The sequence below is a fragment of the Ambystoma mexicanum genome, chromosome 2q (assembly GCF_040938575.1).
Source record: "Ambystoma mexicanum isolate Mex_15411 chromosome 2q, UKY_AmexF1_1, whole genome shotgun sequence".
Lineage (NCBI taxonomy): Eukaryota > Metazoa > Chordata > Amphibia > Caudata > Ambystomatidae > Ambystoma > Ambystoma mexicanum.
This window is the reverse complement of record NC_090924.1, coordinates 125,788,399-125,806,920: the sequence shown is the minus strand read 5'-3', so window position 1 is coordinate 125,806,920 and position 18,522 is coordinate 125,788,399. Positions and strand designations below refer to the sequence as shown.

Sequence of the window (18,522 nt, the reverse complement as noted above, 5' to 3'; positions counted from 1 at the left end):
GCTGCTCACTCAGAGCTCGATCGTGCTCGATCAGGCGAGATATATTTAGGTCACCAGCAAAGTCTGTTCTCTTTTCTTGCGTAGGGTGAGCATTCACAGAGCCCAGCTTCGTTGACAAGAGTGCAAAAGGTGTATACTAAAAGCTTTCTGCTTTACTTGAGCGCCATGGCCGTTATTATATTTTGGCTGCTCCAAGCAATCTCTGTCCAGCCGATGCAAATTTCCAGCTCAAATTTTCCCAGCACTCAAAAAGTCCCTCCTCCCGCCAGCTCTGCTTTCAGGAAGTTCAGCAGAAGCAGTCCAACTTCTGTTCCCACTTCAGAGGAAAAGCTTTCTCGGGCCAGAGAAAGCCAGGGAATCACTGTACCGGCAAGTGCATTTCTTACAACTGGTAATCCCTCAGAACACAGAAATGAAGAAGCTGTATATGAAAATGTATTATTTCTTTGGTACACTAACCTATGTAACTAATATGGACCATTTCAGAGGACGGAGCGGACCCAACTGTGATCCCAGAGACCCAAATACCCAGCAGTAGGGAAAATAAATCCTCTCTGTGCTCTGCAACATTACATACACAAAATGCAAGCGCGTGCATTTTTTTATTGGCCCCATATACAGAATACATGTGAGGATGCTTGCCTTCCCAGTGTATTTCTCAAGCTCTTGAGAGCATATGCTATTTCCATGGGAACGCAAATAAGTTCATACTTTACATTTGTGTGTGACAAAAGGGGAAAAAAACTATTTTGTGTAAAATGCCAGCAGAGAGTGTTTCTGCCCGGTCTCGAACCGGGGACCTTTCGCGTGTGAGGCGAACTTGATAACCACTACACTACAGAAACAGCTGCTTGCTCACCTTTGTAGGGACTGGGAGAACAGGTGCAAAGGGCAGTGCAAGTGGACCTGCTTAAAGACTAATCAAATGCCTTGCGCCTGAAGCTCACACAATCCAGCCTAAAACATACGTCCTATCAAGCATGCGCACATATACAAGTATGCCAGCTGAGGGCCTATGCAGCGTACAGAGGGAAGGACATATTTCCACTTTGAGATCGGACGGCCAAAACTCACAAGCAAATCAAGGAATGTTACTGAGAGCTAACAGAGAACACAAAGTGCTTGTCGCAAGGACATGGCACGCAAAGAGGTTCAGGAAGTGAATTGTTCATCGACTACTGCTTACCGAGAAAACCAGAGAGTCTGTCCAATGAAAATAACATTGAAAAAACAAAAAAAAGGAGCTCAAGTTAACCACCTTGATTGGGCTCGACCGGGATTTGAACCCGGGACCTCTCGCACCCAAAGTGAGAATCATACCCCTAGACCAACGAGCCACGGTCCTTTGAGCATTTGACGGAATTGTCCTCAGCGTTTGCACCCCCCTTAGGATTCGAGGCCAAGAATGCCTATTCCTGAAGTTTGTTCCTGCCGCTGAAAGCCTTGTCGGTGTATGAGCCAAATGAATGCCCCAGTCGGCACGCTCTGACTGTCTTCACAGGTCTCCTCCTCATCCCGAAGGTTGGTGGCCCATTGACATCAGGGTGGAAGGTGCTTGCGATACACTGTTCCTTCCTTCCTTCCTTCCTTCCTTTATTCCTCTTATGCTGTTTATGTAATAAGAGGGGACGATACACAGAAGAGAGAAAGTGGCCCAACACACTAGACTAGCAGTCTTCTGATCAATCTGCAGCTGGCAAGGTGGGGGAGAGCCTTTATTTTGCACCTGCTGGGATCTGCATTGGCAGAAGCTCTGAGGGCTGGGCCTTTCCTTTTGCCTGTAAAAACAAAAAGCAGCCCTCCTCCCTCCAGCCCTGAGAGCATGGGCGTGACACTGGAAAAAGCAGCATCTCCCCTTTGGTAAAGATGACCATTGCACAGCTGCTCACTCAGAGCTCGATCGTGCTCGATCAGGCGAGATATATTTAGGTCACCAGCAAAGTCTGTTCTCTTTTCTTGCGTAGGGTGAGCATTCACAGAGCCCAGCTTCGTTGACAAGAGTGCAAAAGGTGTATACTAAAAGCTTTCTGCTTTACTTGAGCGCCATGGCCGTTATTATATTTTGGCTGCTCCAAGCAATCTCTGTCCAGCCGATGCAAATTTCCAGCTCAAATTTTCCCAGCACTCAAAAAGTCCCTCCTCCCGCCAGCTCTGCTTTCAGGAAGTTCAGCAGAAGCAGTCCAACTTCTGTTCCCACTTCAGAGGAAAAGCTTTCTCGGGCCAGAGAAAGCCAGGGAATCACTGTACCGGCAAGTGCATTTCTTACAACTGGTAATCCCTCAGAACACAGAAATGAAGAAGCTGTATATGAAAATGTATTATTTCTTTGGTACACTAACCTATGTAACTAATATGGACCATTTCAGAGGACGGAGCGGACCCAACTGTGATCCCAGAGACCCAAATACCCAGCAGTAGGGAAAATAAATCCTCTCTGTGCTCTGCAACATTACATACACAAAATGCAAGCGCGTGCATTTTTTTATTGGCCCCATATACAGAATACATGTGAGGATGCTTGCCTTCCCAGTGTATTTCTCAAGCTCTTGAGAGCATATGCTATTTCCATGGGAACGCAAATAAGTTCATACTTTACATTTGTGTGTGACAAAAGGGGAAAAAAACTATTTTGTGTAAAATGCCAGCAGAGAGTGTTTCTGCCCAGTCTCGAACCGGGGACCTTTCGCGTGTGAGGCGAACGTGATAACCACTACACTACAGAAACAGCTGCTTGCTCACCTTTGTAGGGACTGGGAGAACAGGTGCAAAGGGCAGTGCAAGTGGACCTGCTTAAAGACTAATCAAATGCCTTGCGCCTGAAGCTCACACAATCCAGCCTAAAACATACGTCCTATCAAGCATGCGCACATATACAAGTATGCCAGCTGAGGGCCTATGCAGCGTACAGAGGGAAGGACATATTTCCACTTTGAGATCGGACGGCCAAAACTCACAAGCAAATCAAGGAATGTTACTGAGAGCTAACAGAGAACACAAAGTGCTTGTCGCAAGGACATGGCACGCAAAGAGGTTCAGGAAGTGAATTGTTCATCGACTACTGCTTACCGAGAAAACCAGAGAGTCTGTCCAATGAAAATAACATTGAAAAAACAAAAAAAAGGAGCTCAAGTTAACCACCTTGCTTGGGCTCGTCAGGGATTTGAACCCGGGACCTCTCGCACCCAAAGCGAGAATCATACCCCTAGACCAACGAGCCACGGTCCTTTGAGCATTTGACGGAATTGTCCTCAGCGTTTGCACCCCCCTTAGGATTCGAGGCCAAGAATGCCTATTCCTGAAGTTTGTTCCTGCCGCTGAAAGCCTTGTCGGTGTATGAGCCAAATGAATGCCCCAGTCGGCACGCTCTGACTGTCTTCACAGGTCTCCTCCTCATCCCGAAGGTTGGTGGCCCATTGACATCAGGGTGGAAGGTGCTTGCGATACACTGTTCCTTCCTTCCTTCCTTCCTTCCTTTATTCCTCTTATGCTGTTTATGTAATAAGAGGGGACGATACACAGAAGAGAGAAAGTGGCCCAACACACTAGACTAGCAGTCTTCTGATCAATCTGCAGCTGGCAAGGTGGGGGAGAGCCTTTATTTTGCACCTGCTGGGATCTGCATTGGCAGAAGCTCTGAGGGCTGGGCCTTTCCTTTTGCCTGTAAAAACAAAAAGCAGCCCTCCTCCCTCCAGCCCTGAGAGCATGGGCGTGACACTGGAAAAAGCAGCATCTCCCCTTTGGTAAAGATGACCATTGCACAGCTGCTCACTCAGAGCTCGATCGTGCTCGATCAGGCGAGATATATTTAGGTCACCAGCAAAGTCTGTTCTCTTTTCTTGCGTAGGGTGAGCATTCACAGAGCCCAGCTTCGTTGACAAGAGTGCAAAAGGTGTATACTAAAAGCTTTCTGCTTTACTTGAGCGCCATGGCCGTTATTATATTTTGGCTGCTCCAAGCAATCTCTGTCCAGCCGATGCAAATTTCCAGCTCAAATTTTCCCAGCACTCAAAAAGTCCCTCCTCCCGCCAGCTCTGCTTTCAGGAAGTTCAGCAGAAGCAGTCCAACTTCTGTTCCCACTTCAGAGGAAAAGCTTTCTCGGGCCAGAGAAAGCCAGGGAATCACTGTACCGGCAAGTGCATTTCTTACAACTGGTAATCCCTCAGAACACAGAAATGAAGAAGCTGTATATGAAAATGTATTATTTCTTTGGTACACTAACCTATGTAACTAATATGGACCATTTCAGAGGACGGAGCGGACCCAACTGTGATCCCAGAGACCCAAATACCCAGCAGTAGGGAAAATAAATCCTCTCTGTGCTCTGCAACATTACATACACAAAATGCAAGCGCGTGCATTTTTTTATTGGCCCCATATACAGAATACATGTGAGGATGCTTGCCTTCCCAGTGTATTTCTCAAGCTCTTGAGAGCATATGCTATTTCCATGGGAACGCAAATAAGTTCATACTTTACATTTGTGTGTGACAAAAGGGGAAAAAAACTATTTTGTGTAAAATGCCAGCAGAGAGTGTTTCTGCCCGGTCTCGAACCGGGGACCTTTCGCGTGTGAGGCGAACTTGATAACCACTACACTACAGAAACAGCTGCTTGCTCACCTTTGTAGGGACTGGGAGAACAGGTGCAAAGGGCAGTGCAAGTGGACCTGCTTAAAGACTAATCAAATGCCTTGCGCCTGAAGCTCACACAATCCAGCCTAAAACATACGTCCTATCAAGCATGCGCACATATACAAGTATGCCAGCTGAGGGCCTATGCAGCGTACAGAGGGAAGGACATATTTCCACTTTGAGATCGGACGGCCAAAACTCACAAACAAATCAAGGAATGTTACTGAGAGCTAACAGAGAACACAAAGTGCTTGTCGCAAGGACATGGCACGCAAAGAGGTTCAGGAAGTGAATTGTTCATCGACTACTGCTTACCGAGAAAACCAGAGAGTCTGTCCAATGAAAATAACATTGAAAAAACAAAAAAAAGGAGCTCAAGTTAACCACCTTGATTGGGCTCGACCGGGATTTGAACCCGGGACCTCTCGCACCCAAAGCGAGAATCATACCCCTAGACCAACGAGCCACGGTCCTTTGAGCATTTGACGGAATTGTCCTCAGCGTTTGCACCCCCCTTAGGATTCGAGGCCAAGAATGCCTATTCCTGAAGTTTGTTCCTGCCGCTGAAAGCCTTGTCGGTGTATGAGCCAAATGAATGCCCCAGTCGGCACGCTCTGACTGTCTTCACAGGTCTCCTCCTCATCCCGAAGGTTGGTGGCCCATTGACATCAGGGTGGAAGGTGCTTGCGATACACTGTTCCTTCCTTCCTTCCTTCCTTCCTTTATTCCTCTTATGCTGTTTATGTAATAAGAGGGGACGATACACAGAAGAGAGAAAGTGGCCCAACACACTAGACTAGCAGTCTTCTGATCAATCTGCAGCTGGCAAGGTGGGGGAGAGCCTTTATTTTGCACCTGCTGGGATCTGCATTGGCAGAAGCTCTGAGGGCTGGGCCTTTCCTTTTGCCTGTAAAAACAAAAAGCAGCCCTCCTCCCTCCAGCCCTGAGAGCATGGGCGTGACACTGGAAAAAGCAGCATCTCCCCTTTGGTAAAGATGACCATTGCACAGCTGCTCACTCAGAGCTCGATCGTGCTCGATCAGGCGAGATATATTTAGGTCACCAGCAAAGTCTGTTCTCTTTTCTTGCGTAGGGTGAGCATTCACAGAGCCCAGCTTCGTTGACAAGAGTGCAAAAGGTGTATACTAAAAGCTTTCTGCTTTACTTGAGCGCCATGGCCGTTATTATATTTTGGCTGCTCCAAGCAATCTCTGTCCAGCCGATGCAAATTTCCAGCTCAAATTTTCCCAGCACTCAAAAAGTCCCTCCTCCCGCCAGCTCTGCTTTCAGGAAGTTCAGCAGAAGCAGTCCAACTTCTGTTCCCACTTCAGAGGAAAAGCTTTCTCGGGCCAGAGAAAGCCAGGGAATCACTGTACCGGCAAGTGCATTTCTTACAACTGGTAATCCCTCAGAACACAGAAATGAAGAAGCTGTATATGAAAATGTATTATTTCTTTGGTACACTAACCTATGTAACTAATATGGACCATTTCAGAGGACGGAGCGGACCCAACTGTGATCCCAGAGACCCAAATACCCAGCAGTAGGGAAAATAAATCCTCTCTGTGCTCTGCAATATTACATACACAAAATGCAAGCGCGTGCATTTTTTTATTGGCCCCATATACAGAATACATGTGAGGATGCTTGCCTTCCCAGTGTATTTCTCAAGCTCTTGAGAGCATATGCTATTTCCATGGGAACGCAAATAAGTTCATACTTTACATTTGTGTGTGACAAAAGGGGAAAAAAACTATTTTGTGTAAAATGCCAGCAGAGAGTGTTTCTGCCCAGTCTCGAACCGGGGACCTTTCGCGTGTGAGGCAAACGTGATAACCACTACACTACAGAAACAGCTGCTTGCTCACCTTTGTAGGGACTGGGAGAACAGGTGCAAAGGGCAGTGCAAGTGGACCTGCTTAAAGACTAATCAAATGCCTTGTGCCTGAAGCTCACACAATCCAGCCTAAAACATACGTCCTATCAAGCATGCGCACATATACAAGTATGCCAGCTGAGGGCCTATGCAGCGTACAGAGGGAAGGACATATTTCCACTTTGAGATCGGACGGCCAAAACTCACAAGCAAATCAAGGAATGTTACTGAGAGCTAACAGAGAACACAAAGTGCTTGTCGCAAGGACATGGCACGCAAAGAGGTTCAGGAAGTGAATTGTTCATCGACTACTGCTTACCGAGAAAACCAGAGAGTCTGTCCAATGAAAATAACATTGAAAAAACAAAAAAAAGGAGCTCAAGTTAACCACCTTGATTGGGCTCGTCCGGGATTTGAACCCGGGACCTCTCGCACCCAAAGCGAGAATCATACCCCTAGACCAACGAGCCACGGTCCTTTGAGCATTTGACGGAATTGTCCTCAGCGTTTCCACCCCCCTTAGGATTCGAGGCCAAGAATGCCTATTCCTGAAGTTTGTTCCTGCCGCTGAAAGCCTTGTCGGTGTATGAGCCAAATGAATGCCCCAGTCGGCACGCTCTGACTGTCTTCACAGGTCTCCTCCTCATCCCGAAGGTTGGTGGCCCATTGACATCAGGGTGGAAGGTGCTTGCGATACACTGTTCCTTCCTTCCTTCCTTCCTTCCTTTATTCCTCTTATGCTGTTTATGTAATAAGAGGGGACGATACACAGAAGAGAGAAAGTGGCCCAACACACTAGACTAGCAGTCTTCTGATCAATCTGCAGCTGGCAAGGTGGGGGAGAGCCTTCATTTTGCACCTGCTGGGATCTGCATTGGCAGAAGCTCTGAGGGCTGGGCCTTTCCTTTTGCCTGTAAAAACAAAAAGCAGCCCTCCTCCCTCCAGCCCTGAGAGCATGGGCGTGACACTGGAAAAAGCAGCATCTCCCCTTTGGTAAAGATGACCATTGCACAGCTGCTCACTCAGAGCTCGATCGTGCTCGATCAGGCGAGATATATTTAGGTCACCAGCAAAGTCTGTTCTCTTTTCTTGCGTAGGGTGAGCATTCACAGAGCCCAGCTTCGTTGACAAGAGTGCAAAAGGTGTATACTAAAAGCTTTCTGCTTTACTTGAGCGCCATGGCCGTTATTATATTTTGGCTGCTCCAAGCAATCTCTGTCCAGCCGATGCAAATTTCCAGCTCAAATTTTCCCAGCACTCAAAAAGTCCCTCCTCCCGCCAGCTCTGCTTTCAGGAAGTTCAGCAGAAGCAGTCCAACTTCTGTTCCCACTTCAGAGGAAAAGCTTTCTCGGGCCAGAGAAAGCCAGGGAATCACTGTACCGGCAAGTGCATTTCTTACAACTGGTAATCCCTCAGAACACAGAAATGAAGAAGCTGTATATGAAAATGTATTATTTCTTTGGTACACTAACCTATGTAACTAATATGGACCATTTCAGAGGACGGAGCGGACCCAACTGTGATCCCAGAGACCCAAATACCCAGCAGTAGGGAAAATAAATCCTCTCTGTGCTCTGCAACATTACATACACAAAATGCAAGCGCGTGCATTTTTTTATTGGCCCCATATACAGAATACATGTGAGGATGCTTGCCTTCCCAGTGTATTTCTCAAGCTCTTGAGAGCATATGCTATTTCCATGGGAACGCAAATAAGTTCATACTTTACATTTGTGTGTGACAAAAGGGGAAAAAAACTATTTTGTGTAAAATGCCAGCAGAGAGTGTTTCTGCCCAGTCTCGAACCGGGGACCTTTCGCGTGTGAGGCGAACGTGATAACCACTACACTACAGAAACAGCTGCTTGCTCACCTTTGTAGGGACTGGGAGAACAGGTGCAAAGGGCAGTGCAAGTGGACCTGCTTAAAGACTAATCAAATGCCTTGCGCCTGAAGCTCACACAATCCAGCCTAAAACATACGTCCTATCAAGAATGCGCACATATACAAGTATGCCAGCTGAGGGCCTATGCAGCGTACAGAGGGAAGGACATATTTCCACTTTGAGATCGGACGGCCAAAACTCACAAGCAAATCAAGGAATGTTACTGAGAGCTAACAGAGAACACAAAGTGCTTGTCGCAAGGACATGGCACGCAAAGAGGTTCAGGAAGTGAATTGTTCATCGACTACTGCTTACCGAGAAAACCAGAGAGTCTGTCCAATGAAAATAACATTGAAAAAACAAAAAAAAGGAGCTCAAGTTAACCACCTTGCTTGGGCTCGTCCGGGATTTGAACCCGGGACCTCTCGCACCCAAAGCGAGAATCATACCCCTAGACCAACGAGCCACGGTCCTTTGAGCATTTGACGGAATTGTCCTCAGCGTTTGCACCCCCCTTAGGATTCGAGGCCAAGAATGCCTATTCCTGAAGTTTGTTCCTGCCGCTGAAAGCCTTGTCGGTGTATGAGCCAAATGAATGCCCCAGTCGGCACGCTCTGACTGTCTTCACAGGTCTCCTCCTCATCCCGAAGGTTGGTGGCCCATTGACATCAGGGTGGAAGGTGCTTGCGATACACTGTTCCTTCCTTCCTTCCTTCCTTCCTTTATTCCTCTTATGCTGTTTATGTAATAAGAGGGGACGATACACAGAAGAGAGAAAGTGGCCCAACACACTAGACTAGCAGTCTTCTGATCAATCTGCAGCTGGCAAGGTGGGGGAGAGCCTTTATTTTGCACCTGCTGGGATCTGCATTGGCAGAAGCTCTGAGGGCTGGGCCTTTCCTTTTGCCTGTAAAAACAAAAAGCAGCCCTCCTCCCTCCAGCCCTGAGAGCATGGGCGTGACACTGGAAAAAGCAGCATCTCCCCTTTGGTAAAGATGACCATTGCACAGCTGCTCACTCAGAGCTCGATCGTGCTCGATCAGGCGAGATATATTTAGGTCACCAGCAAAGTCTGTTCTCTTTTCTTGCGTAGGGTGAGCATTCACAGAGCCCAGCTTCGTTGACAAGAGTGCAAAAGGTGTATACTAAAAGCTTTCTGCTTTACTTGAGCGCCATGGCCGTTATTATATTTTGGCTGCTCCAAGCAATCTCTGTCCAGCCGATGCAAATTTCCAGCTCAAATTTTCCCAGCACTCAAAAAGTCCCTCCTCCCGCCAGCTCTGCTTTCAGGAAGTTCAGCAGAAGCAGTCCAACTTCTGTTCCCACTTCAGAGGAAAAGCTTTCTCGGGCCAGAGAAAGCCAGGGAATCACTGTACCGGCAAGTGCATTTCTTACAACTGGTAATCCCTCAGAACACAGAAATGAAGAAGCTGTATATGAAAATGTATTATTTCTTTGGTACACTAACCTATGTAACTAATATGGACCATTTCAGAGGACGGAGCGGACCCAACTGTGATCCCAGAGACCCAAATACCCAGCAGTAGGGAAAATAAATCCTCTCTGTGCTCTGCAACATTACATACACAAAATGCAAGCGCGTGCATTTTTTTATTGGCCCCATATACAGAATACATGTGAGGATGCTTGCCTTCCCAGTGTATTTCTCAAGCTCTTGAGAGCATATGCTATTTCCATGGGAACGCAAATAAGTTCATACTTTACATTTGTGTGTGACAAAAGGGGAAAAAAACTATTTTGTGTAAAATGCCAGCAGAGAGTGTTTCTGCCCGGTCTCAAACCGGGGACCTTTCGCGTGTGAGGCGAACTTGATAACCACTACACTACAGAAACAGCTGCTTGCTCACCTTTGTAGGGACTGGGAGAACAGGTGCAAAGGGCAGTGCAAGTGGACCTGCTTAAAGACTAATCAAATGCCTTGCGCCTGAAGCTCACACAATCCAGCCTAAAACATACGTCCTATCAAGCATGCGCACATATACAAGTATGCCAGCTGAGGGCCTATGCAGCGTACAGAGGGAAGGACATATTTCCACTTTGAGATCGGACGGCCAAAACTCACAAGCAAATCAAGGAATGTTACTGAGAGCTAACAGAGAACACAAAGTGCTTGTCGCAAGGACATGGCACGCAAAGAGGTTCAGGAAGTGAATTGTTCATCGACTACTGCTTACCGAGAAAACCAGAGAGTCTGTCCAATGAAAATAACATTGAAAAAACAAAAAAAAGGAGCTCAAGTTAACCACCTTGATTGGGCTCGACCGGGATTTGAACCCGGGACCTCTCGCACCCAAAGCGAGAATCATACCCCTAGACCAACGAGCCACGGTCCTTTGAGCATTTGACGGAATTGTCCTCAGCGTTTGCACCCCCCTTAGGATTCGAGGCCAAGAATGCCTATTCCTGAAGTTTGTTCCTGCCGCTGAAAGCCTTGTCGGTGTATGAGCCAAATGAATGCCCCAGTCGGCACGCTCTGACTGTCTTCACAGGTCTCCTCCTCATCCCGAAGGTTGGTGGCCCATTGACATCAGGGTGGAAGGTGCTTGCGATACACTGTTCCTTCCTTCCTTCCTTCCTTCCTTTATTCCTCTTATGCTGTTTATGTAATAAGAGGGGACGATACACAGAAGAGAGAAAGTGGCCCAACACACTAGACTAGCAGTCTTCTGATCAATCTGCAGCTGGCAAGGTGGGGGAGAGCCTTTATTTTGCACCTGCTGGGATCTGCATTGGCAGAAGCTCTGAGGGCTGGGCCTTTCCTTTTGCCTGTAAAAACAAAAAGCAGCCCTCCTCCCTCCAGCCCTGAGAGCATGGGCGTGACACTGGAAAAAGCAGCATCTCCCCTTTGGTAAAGATGACCATTGCACAGCTGCTCACTCAGAGCTCGATCGTGCTCGATCAGGCGAGATATATTTAGGTCACCAGCAAAGTCTGTTCTCTTTTCTTGCGTAGGGTGAGCATTCACAGAGCCCAGCTTCGTTGACAAGAGTGCAAAAGGTGTATACTAAAAGCTTTCTGCTTTACTTGAGCGCCATGGCCGTTATTATATTTTGGCTGCTCCAAGCAATCTCTGTCCAGCCGATGCAAATTTCCAGCTCAAATTTTCCCAGCACTCAAAAAGTCCCTCCTCCCGCCAGCTCTGCTTTCAGGAAGTTCAGCAGAAGCAGTCCAACTTCTGTTCCCACTTCAGAGGAAAAGCTTTCTCGGGCCAGAGAAAGCCAGGGAATCACTGTACCGGCAAGTGCATTTCTTACAACTGGTAATCCCTCAGAACACAGAAATGAAGAAGCTGTATATGAAAATGTATTATTTCTTTGGTACACTAACCTATGTAACTAATATGGACCATTTCAGAGGACGGAGCGGACCCAACTGTGATCCCAGAGACCCAAATACCCAGCAGTAGGGAAAATAAATCCTCTCTGTGCTCTGCAATATTACATACACAAAATGCAAGCGCGTGCATTTTTTTATTGGCCCCATATACAGAATACATGTGAGGATGCTTGCCTTCCCAGTGTATTTCTCAAGCTCTTGAGAGCATATGCTATTTCCATGGGAACGCAAATAAGTTCATACTTTACATTTGTGTGTGACAAAAGGGGAAAAAAACTATTTTGTGTAAAATGCCAGCAGAGAGTGTTTCTGCCCAGTCTCGAACCGGGGACCTTTCGCGTGTGAGGCAAACGTGATAACCACTACACTACAGAAACAGCTGCTTGCTCACCTTTGTAGGGACTGGGAGAACAGGTGCAAAGGGCAGTGCAAGTGGACCTGCTTAAAGACTAATCAAATGCCTTGTGCCTGAAGCTCACACAATCCAGCCTAAAACATACGTCCTATCAAGCATGCGCACATATACAAGTATGCCAGCTGAGGGCCTATGCAGCGTACAGAGGGAAGGACATATTTCCACTTTGAGATCGGACGGCCAAAACTCACAAGCAAATCAAGGAATGTTACTGAGAGCTAACAGAGAACACAAAGTGCTTGTCGCAAGGACATGGCACGCAAAGAGGTTCAGGAAGTGAATTGTTCATCGACTACTGCTTACCGAGAAAACCAGAGAGTCTGTCCAATGAAAATAACATTGAAAAAACAAAAAAAAGGAGCTCAAGTTAACCACCTTGATTGGGCTCGTCCGGGATTTGAACCCGGGACCTCTCGCACCCAAAGCGAGAATCATACCCCTAGACCAACGAGCCACGGTCCTTTGAGCATTTGACGGAATTGTCCTCAGCGTTTCCACCCCCCTTAGGATTCGAGGCCAAGAATGCCTATTCCTGAAGTTTGTTCCTGCCGCTGAAAGCCTTGTCGGTGTATGAGCCAAATGAATGCCCCAGTCGGCACGCTCTGACTGTCTTCACAGGTCTCCTCCTCATCCCGAAGGTTGGTGGCCCATTGACATCAGGGTGGAAGGTGCTTGCGATACACTGTTCCTTCCTTCCTTCCTTCCTTCCTTTATTCCTCTTATGCTGTTTATGTAATAAGAGGGGACGATACACAGAAGAGAGAAAGTGGCCCAACACACTAGACTAGCAGTCTTCTGATCAATCTGCAGCTGGCAAGGTGGGGGAGAGCCTTTATTTTGCACCTGCTGGGATCTGCATTGGCAGAAGCTCTGAGGGCTGGGCCTTTCCTTTTGCCTGTAAAAACAAAAAGCAGCCCTCCTCCCTCCAGCCCTGAGAGCATGGGCGTGACACTGGAAAAAGCAGCATCTCCCCTTTGGTAAAGATGACCATTGCACAGCTGCTCACTCAGAGCTCGATCGTGCTCGATCAGGCGAGATATATTTAGGTCACCAGCAAAGTCTGTTCTCTTTTCTTGCGTAGGGTGAGCATTCACAGAGCCCAGCTTCGTTGACAAGAGTGCAAAAGGTGTATACTAAAAGCTTTCTGCTTTACTTGAGCGCCATGGCCGTTATTATATTTTGGCTGCTCCAAGCAATCTCTGTCCAGCCGATGCAAATTTCCAGCTCAAATTTTCCCAGCACTCAAAAAGTCCCTCCTCCCGCCAGCTCTGCTTTCAGGAAGTTCAGCAGAAGCAGTCCAACTTCTGTTCCCACTTCAGAGGAAAAGCTTTCTCGGGCCAGAGAAAGCCAGGGAATCACTGTACCGGCAAGTGCATTTCTTACAACTGGTAATCCCTCAGAACACAGAAATGAAGAAGCTGTATATGAAAATGTATTATTTCTTTGGTACACTAACCTATGTAACTAATATGGACCATTTCAGAGGACGGAGCGGACCCAACTGTGATCCCAGAGACCCAAATACCCAGCAGTAGGGAAAATAAATCCTCTCTGTGCTCTGCAACATTACATACACAAAATGCAAGCGCGTGCATTTTTTTATTGGCCCCATATACAGAATACATGTGAGGATGCTTGCCTTCCCAGTGTATTTCTCAAGCTCTTGAGAGCATATGCTATTTCCATGGGAACGCAAATAAGTTCATACTTTACATTTGTGTGTGACAAAAGGGGAAAAAAACTATTTTGTGTAAAATGCCAGCAGAGAGTGTTTCTGCCCGGTCTCGAACCGGGGACCTTTCGCGTGTGAGGCGAACGTGATAACCACTACACTACAGAAACAGCTGCTTGCTCACCTTTGTAGGGACTGGGAGAACAGGTGCAAAGGGCAGTGCAAGTGGACCTGCTTAAAGACTAATCAAATGCCTTGCGCCTGAAGCTCACACAATCCAGCCTAAAACATACGTCCTATCAAGCATGCGCACATATACAAGTATGCCAGCTGAGGGCCTATGCAGCGTACAGAGGGAAGGACATATTTCCACTTTGAGATCGGACGGCCAAAACTCACAAGCAAATCAAGGAATGTTACTGAGAGCTAACAGAGAACACAAAGTGCTTGTCGCAAGGACATGGCACGCAAAGAGGTTCAGGAAGTGAATTGTTCATCGACTACTGCTTACCGAGAAAACCAGAGAGTCTGTCCAATGAAAATAACATTGAAAAAACAAAAAAAAGGAGCTCAAGTTAACCACCTTGATTGGGCTCGTCCGGGATTTGAACCCGGGACCTCTCGCACCCAAAGCCAGAATCATACCCCTAGACCAACGAGCCACGGTCCTTTGAGCATTTGACGGAATTGTCCTCAGCGTTTGCACCCCCCTTAGGATTCGAGGCCAAGAATGCCTATTCCTGAAGTTTGTTTCTGCCGCTGAAAGCCTTGTCGGTGTATGAGCCAAATGAATGCCCCAGTCGGCACGCTCTGACTGTCTTCACAGGTCTCCTCCTCATCCCGAAGGTTGGTGGCCCATTGACATCAGGGTGGAAGGTGCTTGCGATACACTGTTCCTTCCTTCCTTCCTTCCTTCCTTTATTCCTCTTATGCTGTTTATGTAATAAGAGGGGACGATACACAGAAGAGAGAAAGTGGCCCAACACACTAGACTAGCAGTCTTCTGATCAATCTGCAGCTGGCAAGGTGGGGGAGAGCCTTTATTTTGCACCTGCTGGGATCTGCATTGGCAGAAGCTCTGAGGGCTGGGCCTTTCCTTTTGCCTGTAAAAACAAAAAGCAGCCCTCCTCCCTCCAGCCCTGAGAGCATGGGCGTGACACTGGAAAAAGCAGCATCTCCCCTTTGGTAAAGATGACCATTGCACAGCTGCTCACTCAGAGCTCGATCGTGCTCGATCAGGCGAGATATATTTAGGTCACCAGCAAAGTCTGTTCTCTTTTCTTGCGTAGGGTGAGCATTCACAGAGCCCAGCTTCGTTGACAAGAGTGCAAAAGGTGTATACTAAAAGCTTTCTGCTTTACTTGAGCGCCATGGCCGTTATTATATTTTGGCTGCTCCAAGCAATCTCTGTCCAGCCGATGCAAATTTCCAGCTCAAATTTTCCCAGCACTCAAAAAGTCCCTCCTCCCGCCAGCTCTGCTTTCAGGAAGTTCAGCAGAAGCAGTCCAACTTCTGTTCCCACTTCAGAGGAAAAGCTTTCTCGGGCCAGAGAAAGCCAGGGAATCACTGTACCGGCAAGTGCATTTCTTACAACTGGTAATCCCTCAGAACACAGAAATGAAGAAGCTGTATATGAAAATGTATTATTTCTTTGGTACACTAACCTATGTAACTAATATGGACCATTTCAGAGGACGGAGCGGACCCAACTGTGATCCCAGAGACCCAAATACCCAGCAGTAGGGAAAATAAATCCTCTCTGTGCTCTGCAACATTACATACACAAAATGCAAGCGCGTGCATTTTTTTATTGGCCCCATATACAGAATACATGTGAGGATGCTTGCCTTCCCAGTGTATTTCTCAAGCTCTTGAGAGCATATGCTATTTCCATGGGAACGCAAATAAGTTCATACTTTACATTTGTGTGTGACAAAAGGGGAAAAAAACTATTTTGTGTAAAATGCCAGCAGAGAGTGTTTGGGGACCTTTCGCGTGTGAGGCGAACGTGATAACCACTACACTACAGAAACAGCTGCTTGCTCACCTTTGTAGGGACTGGGAGAACAGGTGCAAAGGGCAGTGCAAGTGGACCTGCTTAAAGACTAATCAAATGCCTTGCGCCTGAAGCTCACACAATCCAGCCTAAAACATACGTCCTATCAAGCATGCGCACATATACAAGTATGCCAGCTGAGGGCCTATGCAGCGTACAGAGGGAAGGACATATTTCCACTTTGAGATCGGACGGCCAAAACTCACAAGCAAATCAAGGAATGTTACTGAGAGCTAACAGAGAACACAAAGTGCTTGTCGCAAGGACATGGCACGCAAAGAGGTTCAGGAAGTGAATTGTTCATCGACTACTGCTTACCGAGAAAACCAGAGAGTCTGTCCAATGAAAATAACATTGAAAAAACAAAAAAAAGGAGCTCAAGTTAACCACCTTGATTGGGCTCGTCCGGGATTTGAACCCGGGACCTCTCGCACCCAAAGCGAGAATCATACCCCTAGACCAACGAGCCACGGTCCTTTGAGCTTTTGACGGAATTGTCCTCAGCGTTTGCACCCCCCTTAGGATTCGAGGCCAAGAATGCCTATTCCTGAAGTTTGTTCCTGCCGCTGAAAGCCTTGTCGGTGTATGAGCCAAATGAATGCCCCAGTCGGCACGCTCTGACTGTCTTCACAGGTCTCCTCCTCATCCCGAAGGTTGGTGGCCCATTGACATCAGGGTGGAAGGTGCTTGCGATACACTGTTCCTTCCTTCCTTCCTTCCTTCCTTTATTCCTCTTATGCTGTTTATGTAATAAGAGGGGACGATACACAGAAGAGAGAAAGTGGCCCAACACACTAGACTAGCAGTCTTCTGATCAATCTGCAGCTGGCAAGGTGGGGGAGAGCCTTTATTTTGCACCTGCTGGGATCTGCATTGGCAGAAGCTCTGAGGGCTGGGCCTTTCCTTTTGCCTGTAAAAACAAAAAGCAGCCCTCCTCCCTCCAGCCCTGAGAGCATGGGCGTGACACTGGAAAAAGCAGCATCTCCCCTTTGGTAAAGATGACCATTGCACAGCTGCTCACTCAGAGCTTGATCGTGCTCGATCAGGCGAGATATATTTAGGTCACCAGCAAAGTCTGTTCTCTTTTCTTGCGTAGGGTGAGCATTCACAGAGCCCAGCTTCGTTGACAAGAGTGCAAAAGGTGTATACTAAAAGCTTTCTGCTTTACTTGAGCGCCATGGCCGTTATTATATTTTGGCTGCTCCAAGCAATCTCTGTCCAGCCGATGCAAATTTCCAGCTCAAATTTTCCCAGCACTCAAAAAGTCCCTCCTCCCGCCAGCTCTGCTTTCAGGAAGTTCAGCAGAAGCAGTCCAACTTCTGTTCCCACTTCAGAGGAAAAGCTTTCTCGGGCCAGAGAAAGCCAGGGAATCACTGTACCGGCAAGTGCATTTCTTACAACTGGTAATCCCTCAGAACACAGAAATGAAGAAGCTGTATATGAAAATGTATTATTTCTTTGGTACACTAACCTATGTAACTAATATGGACCATTTCAGAGGACGGAGCGGACCCAACTGTGATCCCAGAGACCCAAATACCCAGCAGTAGGGAAAATAAATCCTCTCTGTGCTCTGCAACATTACATACACAAAATGCAAGCGCGTGCATTTTTTTATTGGCCCCATATACAGAATACATGTGAGGATGCTTGCCTTCCCAGTGTATTTCTCAAGCTCTTGAGAGCATATGCTATTTCCATGGGAACGCAAATAAGTTCATACTTTACATTTGTGTGTGACAAAAGGGGAAAAAAACTATTTTGTGTAAAATGCCAGCAGAGAGTGTTTCTGCCCGGTCTCGAACAGGGGACCTTTCGCGTGTGAGGCGAACGTGATAACCACTACACTACAGAAACAGCTGCTTGCTCACCTTTGTAGGGACTGGGAGAACAGGTGCAAAGGGCAGTGCAAGTGGACCTGCTTAACGACTAATCAAATGCCTTGCGCCTGAAGCTCACACAATCCAGCCTAAAACATACGTCCTATCAAGCATGCGCACATATACAAGTATGCCAGCTGAGGGCCTATGCAGCGTACAGAGGGAAGGACATATTTCCACTTTGAGATCGGACGGCCAAAACTCACAAGCAAATCAAGGAATGTTACTGAGAGCTAACAGAGAACACAAAGTGCTTGTCGCAAGGACATGGCACGCAAAGAGGTTCAGGAAGTGAATTGTTCATCGACTACTGCTTACCGAGAAAACCAGAGAGTCTGTCCAATGAAAATAACATTGAAAAAACAAAAAAAAGGAGCTCAAGTTAACCACCTTGATTGGGCTCGTCCGGGATTTGAACCCGGGACCTCTCGCACCCAAAGCGAGAATCATACCCCTAGACCAACGAGCCACGGTCCTTTGAGCATTTGACGGAATTGTCCTCAGCGTTTGCACCCCCCTTAGGATTCGAGGCCAAGAATGCCTATTCCTGAAGTTTGTTCCTGCCGCTGAAAGCCTTGTCGGTGTATGAGCCAAATGAATGCCCCAGTCGGCACGCTCTGACTGTCTTCACAGGTCTCCTCCTCATCCCGAAGGTTGGTGGCCCATTGACATCAGGGTGGAAGGTGCTTGCGATACACTGTTCCTTCCTTCCTTCCTTCCTTCCTTCCTTTATTCCTCTTATGCTGTTTAT

The 18,522-nt window shown here is 47.3% G+C and overlaps 9 non-coding genes across 9 annotated transcripts; all 9 read right to left on the bottom strand.

Moving 5' to 3' along the window:
* Nucleotides 1-2,652: 2,652 nt before the first annotated feature.
* TRNAV-CAC (transfer RNA valine (anticodon CAC)) lies at nt 2,653-2,725 on the bottom strand. Its single transcript has one exon. It is a non-coding gene; the product is annotated as a tRNA-Val (tRNA).
* Nucleotides 2,726-6,905: 4,180 nt separating this feature from the next.
* TRNAP-UGG (transfer RNA proline (anticodon UGG)) lies at nt 6,906-6,977 on the bottom strand. The gene has a single exon. It is a non-coding gene; the product is annotated as a tRNA-Pro (tRNA).
* Nucleotides 6,978-8,292: 1,315 nt separating this feature from the next.
* Nucleotides 8,293-8,365, bottom strand: TRNAV-CAC (transfer RNA valine (anticodon CAC)). The gene has a single exon. It is a non-coding gene; the product is annotated as a tRNA-Val (tRNA).
* Nucleotides 8,366-8,785: 420 nt separating this feature from the next.
* TRNAP-UGG (transfer RNA proline (anticodon UGG)) lies at nt 8,786-8,857 on the bottom strand. The gene has a single exon. It is a non-coding gene; the product is annotated as a tRNA-Pro (tRNA).
* A 3,688-nt stretch (nt 8,858-12,545) lies between these two features.
* TRNAP-UGG (transfer RNA proline (anticodon UGG)) lies at nt 12,546-12,617 on the bottom strand. Its single transcript has one exon. It is a non-coding gene; the product is annotated as a tRNA-Pro (tRNA).
* Nucleotides 12,618-13,932: 1,315 nt separating this feature from the next.
* On the bottom strand, nt 13,933-14,005 carry TRNAV-CAC (transfer RNA valine (anticodon CAC)). The gene has a single exon. It is a non-coding gene; the product is annotated as a tRNA-Val (tRNA).
* A 420-nt stretch (nt 14,006-14,425) lies between these two features.
* On the bottom strand, nt 14,426-14,497 carry TRNAP-UGG (transfer RNA proline (anticodon UGG)). The gene has a single exon. It is a non-coding gene; the product is annotated as a tRNA-Pro (tRNA).
* A 1,791-nt stretch (nt 14,498-16,288) lies between these two features.
* Nucleotides 16,289-16,360, bottom strand: TRNAP-UGG (transfer RNA proline (anticodon UGG)). The gene has a single exon. It is a non-coding gene; the product is annotated as a tRNA-Pro (tRNA).
* A 1,808-nt stretch (nt 16,361-18,168) lies between these two features.
* On the bottom strand, nt 18,169-18,240 carry TRNAP-UGG (transfer RNA proline (anticodon UGG)). Its single transcript has one exon. It is a non-coding gene; the product is annotated as a tRNA-Pro (tRNA).
* Between the last annotated feature and the right edge of the window lie 282 nt (nt 18,241-18,522).